The sequence below is a fragment of the Choristoneura fumiferana genome, chromosome 28 (genome assembly GCF_025370935.1).
Source record: "Choristoneura fumiferana chromosome 28, NRCan_CFum_1, whole genome shotgun sequence".
NCBI classification, from domain to species: domain Eukaryota; kingdom Metazoa; phylum Arthropoda; class Insecta; order Lepidoptera; family Tortricidae; genus Choristoneura; species Choristoneura fumiferana.
Genome location: NC_133499.1, coordinates 1274487 through 1281545, shown reverse-complemented (window position 1 = coordinate 1281545; position 7059 = coordinate 1274487). Strand labels below are relative to the sequence as shown.

Here is a 7059-nt window from a genome sequence, read left to right as displayed (position 1 = left end):
TGGATCAGATCAGACTAAACAAAAGTAAATATTTAGAGCTCGTAATAATTATCAATCTTATCAATGAAAAAAATCTTTCATAATGTGGCAAAAAAGGAGAAAAGGCTGGTATTACTAGTATTTTTTTTAAGCTATGGCCGTTTGTGTTCTGCCTAGTTTTTTTAAGTCTTAAGATTAATAATTTTATTTTACTGTACAATTAATCCGCTATATTTTTCTTAAATTACATGAGATGAAATAGATGTTTATTACATTCATTTCATTACTCATTCATTCAATGTAACTGCAATGGGATTGGATGGAATGGAATGGTTGGTGCTCACATCAATCATTCAAATCAAATCAAATCTAAACCCATTCACATTCAATTCAATCAATCAGAAGGAATTGTCGCTGATTGCCAATGCCAACCGATCAAACGATATTATTTTCAAAACGTTACAATATTTAGTAAAAATCGCTCAAAATTGTGTCGTGCGCATGCTAAATCCGTTGTTCTGTTCAATCGTAAATTAAAACTACGCTGTGACAACTGTCTGTAAACTGTGCTCTTGTGTTGTGGACAAAAGTGGCATGAATAATACTTATTTACCATGTATTCTTATCGTTTTAACATAGTTTAAATGGATTACAACGCTTCATTTACGTTCGTAAATACGAAACGTCATCAGGTGAGTGATTATTCACGTCACGTATGCATGAAATTTGTATATTTATTGGTTATTTCGTTGTTATTCTTTCCGTGAAATTTTTGCATAATTTGCCCGCAAGCCATTTCCAGATAAAATCGGGCGTTGTAGCATAACCGGTGAAAGTATTTAATCGTGATTATCAGTTGTAAGAGTTTTCCGCTCCATTGTTTATTAGTTTTCATTCAATTTTAATTTCGCTAGCACCATGACATCTTGACTGAATGAGATTCCATTGCTAAAGTTGACGGTCAATTAAAAAAGTAATTGTGCTTTTTTTTACCGCCGTATTTAAAGTTTCTGCTTTTGTTACATACTATTACATACTAAGTTAAAAATGCAGAAAGTTATATACTAATTAATTATATATTATTCTACAGTGCAATTATGAAATTAATAAACATACATCAGGAGACCCATTTGCTTGTTTGCCTTCCAGTCGTATAAAAAAAAAAAAAACTTTCATTTGGACCAGCTACTGAAATGCCATGAATATTATAAAAAATATATTATTTGATATTAGGTATGTTTTTATATTTTGTAAGTCTGAACTATATTCCGCTTAAACACAAAAAATGTTTTCTTAACATTTATATGTTTGTATGAAATGACTAACCAAGAGATTTAGAAATAATAGCCTAATCTGGTTTCTTTTTCTTATAAGTTTGATGCTCTCTGATGATCAATACCAAAAAATTTGTGTGACGTTTTGCATTATAGCTTCATGTATCAACCAACTTAGATGCCTTTCTTTCAATAGAAGTCCGTTTCTATTATGATTGTTTATAGCTAAATAATAGTAAATGGAATTGAACCAATCGGAATATTTTTAATAAATGAAAACAGCAGATTGGAAAGTACAGTCCGAACCATCTCATTCTGAGAGGAGTCCTACAGCCACCAGCACCACTACCTGACATAACAAAATGTGCATAAATATGTGATACAACTCGTAGTCTTGAAGTCTTATGCCATAGTCTTCGAGATGTCATCATGTGGCAATACCAAGCCTGCCTTATGTCAGCAATGAGGGCTATCGTTTTTTGTCTTACTAGATGGCGCCACTGTTGCGTGAGGTTTTTAAGTGTGGCTTTCAAAGTCTGTTCTGTTATTACAGGCGTGAAAACAAAGTTTAGATTAAAATCATATTTAATACACCTTACCTTAAAAATCAAGCAACCACAGTGTTATGTAGTCCCGTTTTGTTCAGGACAAATGTTTCCGAAAGACAAGACTGTCTACATTCATTGCCCCTTATCGCATAATTGCCATAATTAATTCAGGTACTTATTGCAATATATTCACAAAATTATTCTAATTATAAATGTAACTCACCAAAAACTATGAGATTTGACATTTCGGAGACCTCACGCTACACTACTCTAGTGGCGAATTCATATGCGTTCTTCTGTTCACACTTCTGTTAAAAAATTGTCAGACCATCTGTACAGGTTGTTAAGTAATTCACTGTGCAACCAACCTTGAATTTTAATTGTATAATCATGATTATCATTTGTGATTTGCATTTAATTGATTTTGTTTGAAATGTTAATTTTATCTTTAACTCCCACTTGAGAATATGCATGATAAATCAGTTCATAATTCCTTCCTCAGTCCTTTGTCATGCTTTACTGTGATATAAATAAATGTCACAGTACAATTGACATCAATTTACTTATTGTTAGTACGAAAGCACAAAACAGATAGTACAGAAGTCAATCTCCTGTATGTACTTCACTTTTCATACCTACACTCGGCGGTTACTCTAGGGTTGTCAACTATGGCTTACCGCTTATGCACAAAAAACTATTGTGGTAGTGCCACTCTGGACTGGAAGAATGGAAATATAAATTAGTAATAATAAAATATTTTAATGTTAATGTCATTGTTATATTACAAATTTGTCACAGAAAATATCTTGCGACGATTTCGACATTGGCGAAATGCACGATTATTCTATTTGAAAGTGTAATAAATTCGCATTCTCATGTTATTGCACAAAAAAGTTCACAGACGCGTGTCTAAAGTCAAGCGGTCCCAACCGGTCCGAGATATCGCGTCCGTGAGCAGTGTCTATGTGTATTGTGTGCATTGCTCGAGCGCACTTTGTATGTAGATTGATTTCTGTACCAATACTACCCGCTACCTATAGTCTCCTAAAGGGTCGAAGTTTACATACTTCTCTTTTATTATGATAACACGGCCAGATTCTTCCAACATGCTAAAAAAATATTTACTAAAATTATTGCGAAACAATTTGATATAAATTGAAAATATAAAAATAACGTAGTTTGATGAAGCGTAGCTAAGTTTCGTGTTGTAAAATTGGGTCATAGTTAAGTTTTAAAGTAAAAACTAAAATGACCTAATGTCTTTTTGTAAATATTAAAACTAAAATTTTCCTCCCTAGGGAGAAAAGCCTATACGTAATTATCCATTACCTCCCGCGGGAACAATTATGGCCATTGTCCTTTAGTATACAGGCATGGAATAAATTCATTGACAAGAAAGTGTGATGAAAAAAATTTAAAAAATATGTATCAAATATTTTCTGAAAATCTAACTGATAGATAATGCTGTAAATAGACAGGTTAATTATTCATATTGGTTTTTGGAGTCTTTTTGTATTGTTTTATTTCAAGTCCAAATTTTGTTACTTTTAGGGTCATTCCGTAAAATCCATATCGAAAATACAAACTGAAACAGATGCACAGAAAAACCAGAAAAAAAGACCAGTGCTGGGAATCGAACCCAGGTCCTCAGCAGTCCGTGCTGCGTGCTATACCGCTACACCACGACTGGACAGGAGTACAGACACGAATTTCTCCTATGCACCTCATATCTCAGCTTGTTTGTTTCTTGTTTAGTCACTTAAGCAGCGACACTAGCGACATCTATGCTTTTAGCCCTCATCATAGCTAGCTCATAGCTTAAGCTGCTTAAGTGACTAAATAAGAAACAAACAAGCTGAGATATGAGGTGCATAGGAGAAATTCGTGTCTGTACTCCTGTCCAGTGGTGGTGTAGCGGTACGCAGCACGGAATGCCTAGGACCCGGGTTCGATTCCCAGCGCTGGTCTTTTTTTCTGGTTTTTCTGTGCATCTATGTTTCAGTTTTTATTTTTAATAAGGTTTTTATTATTGACTAGTTGTCAAGATTAGGCCGGGAATACACTTGCCTGTATCTCGTTCATTTTCGTGCAAGTAGATTGCACGCTTGGGTCAGTGTTTGAATGATGATGGACGCGCGCGCGCCAGCTACTTGTACGAAAATGAAAATGGAAGAGAGCCCTGGGATAAGTTCTCCTTTGTACATCTTATTATCGTGTGTTCTGTAATTTTCATGTGTTTTTATGTACAATATAGAATTTTACAATACAATACAAAATGTGCGAGCTACACACACACACACAGGCACGTGCATTTTCAGCTTAATTGGAGTCTAGTTATTGTAGCCTTTCTACCACTTTCAAATGATAATTCAAGTGAAAAAATTAAAAAAATTGGCCCTCAAAATAAAAAAAAATACGAACTCGAACTATTTGATTACGAATTTATTCTCACAATGCCTTTAAATATTTACATTTCCTTCCCAGACACCCTAAACCCATCCTGCGTCCTGAAGACCTGAAGAAGTTGCCGCATTTCCCAACCCAAGAACCGTTCAGCCACTGTTTTACTGCGAATAAAGTTGACTCAGCCATTAAGTTGCATTCGAGGCACCCGTCACAAATGGAAGCCAGCAGCGAAGCTGTTTGGCTTTGATGATGGTGCTGCCCTACCACACTCCGACTGACAGACTGACTTGACCATTTTTTCTTAGTTAATCAATTTATTAGTCTTCCATTTTTATTTGTTATTACTTTCTAATGTATCTTTCTATGTATAGTTTAGAGAATATGTGTAAATAAATTATATTTTATCAGTAAATAATGTTGACCAATAAAAATGTTTATTTGTGTTTTTTCTAGAATCAATTATACATACAAATAGTTTGATTATGTGTGTTACATGGGTCCATATTGGCTCGAAAGCTCATCGAAAGTCCAAATGTAATGTTTGCCAGAATGATCGTTTGCCATAACTCTTTTTTCTTTGAATCCAATAATTGTTCAGAATTGTTATAAAACAAACCTAACCTAACCTATAGCGTGAGCGTGACCCAGAGCGTGTCGGACACGACAAAAATAGGGTTCCGTAGCCATTACGAAAGAATTAAGTAATATTTTTCTAAGGATTTCGTATTTTATACGGAATCTTCCAAGTTTATATTTTATACCTTAGGCTGCTATTTAAGAGTAAAAAAAACTACAAATAATTCTCAAGCAAACTTAGCCGTTATAGTTTTCCTTGAAAGTTTGACATCATGAATTTTTTCAAATTTTTTCCTCCCACCGCTTTAGATTTTAGAGGGGGGGAGGAGACGCTCGATTTTAATGAAAATTTGCACTTTAATGTTGAGTATTTCGCAAAAAATCAATGAATCGAAAAATCGTCAGCAAATTCCTAATGGTTTTAAAAGACCTATCCAACGATACCCCACACAATAGGGTTGGATGTGAAAACAAAAATCACCCCCACTTTACGTCTAAACTATGCCGACAAAATGTCACAATAAAAACCTAGAAATTTCTTCTTCTCTTTTAATTTTTCCACCGGCGGTTTAGATTTTAGAAGGGGGGGACGCTCGATTTTAATAAATAAATAAATTAAATTTTCATTTTAAAGTTGAATATTTCGCAAACAAATCACTGAATCGAAAAATCGTGGTTTTAAAAGACCTATCCAATGATGCCCCACACTATGGGGTTGGATGAAAAAAAAAACACCCCCACTTTACGTCTATGGGAGGTACCCTAAAAAAAATTTTATTTTTACTTTTTTTTGTACCATTTTGTCGGAATAGTTTACATATATATCCGTGCAAAATTACAGCTTTCTAGTATTGATGGTCCCTGAGCAAAGCCGCGGACGGACTGACAGACAGACAGTCAGACATGGCGAAACTATAAGGGTTCCGTTTTTGCCATTTTGGCTCCGGAACCCTAAAAACCCTACAAGACGTCCTTAGTATGCCAAATTTCAAAGTCAATCCGACTACTGGTAGTTGGTCGAATTTAACTTGCAAGATTTGAATACAGACAGACTCAACGGGACAGATGAATCTAAATAAAAGCTTGTAAAATCCTCCTCCTCCACGGCCAACACTATGCTGAGCTGAGACCGTTTCGCGATTTCGCAAATACTGTCATTAATATTTATTTTATACTTGTTTTATTTTGTGTACTTATAATATGTAATTTGCGAATTAGCGAATAAACGTTTCTATTTTATTTCTAAAATAATAGAATGTTTCCTTTTAGTAAAATGAGCCAGCTAATGGTTTTAATTTAAGGCAGTTTCCCTCCAGCCCATTTTCTTTCCACGAATATTTAAGCTTAGCTGGCCCTCTTAATAACGAATCAATTGAAATTCGATCGGATCGGACGAGTAGGTAGTCTAGATGCTACGGTGGAACATACGTAAATACAAACATACTTTGGCTTTGCCGTAGTCGAGTAAAAAGAGATTTGAATGGTGCGAACTAGGAGAGCTCTCTACACAGTTTTAAAGTCAACGCTAAGGAAACGATCAATTCTCCTTCTTGTGTTCCTAAAAAATCTGTTATTCAATTGCCCAACTTTTTAAGTAGGTATTCTATGATCTATTAAAAATGATATCGTATAACTACTACAATTTTATAGCTAAGGTCACGACTCCAAAAGCTTGCGAAAAACTGTGATGCAACAACAAATAGGTACTATAAGGAGGCGTCAATTCCAAGGATAGATGGATTATTAGCCCACAACTTTAGCTGTGCCGACGAATGAAGGTCGCAATGACATAGCGAGTATGCCGTAGGCGGGGCACCAACCGCAAACATAACTTGGTAAATTTAAAGAGGATCAAAGATTATTGTGATAATAGGCAGTAATCGTGTTGGAAGCCCTTTTTGTCACTCACTAGGTATGCCGTATTTTTGGCCTTGTATTTTTATTTATAGAATAGAGACAAACAAAATGTTGTTTATTTAGTCATTTTCGAGATGATAAAGAAGTTTTAAAAGACAACGACGTCTCGACGTGTCGACGTTTTTGAATAGAAATACATAGAATCTTCATAGAATAAATGTAGCCCTCCACAATCCAGAAATTAACCTATTTGGGATAGGCAAGAGTCAAAGATCATACAGCCGGCCGGACGGATGGAGCGGAATTTCCGACTTCCGACACAGAATAAGTAATAGTACAGGTACTTCAGAGGCTTTTGAGCATTATTGGCTGAATTCGGAAGTATGTATGCGATTTTAAGAACTTCGATAGCGCGGTGT

General features: G+C 35.0%; 1 protein-coding gene across 1 annotated transcript in view; it reads left to right on the top strand.

Annotated features, from left to right (window-relative positions):
* Positions 1 to 332: 332 nt before the first annotated feature.
* Positions 333 to 7059, top strand: part of Wdr62 (WD repeat domain 62) — a gene marked incomplete in the record, with an annotated part of 170398 nt that continues 163671 nt past the window's right edge. The window contains 1 exon segment of the mRNA XM_074109234.1: positions 333 to 671.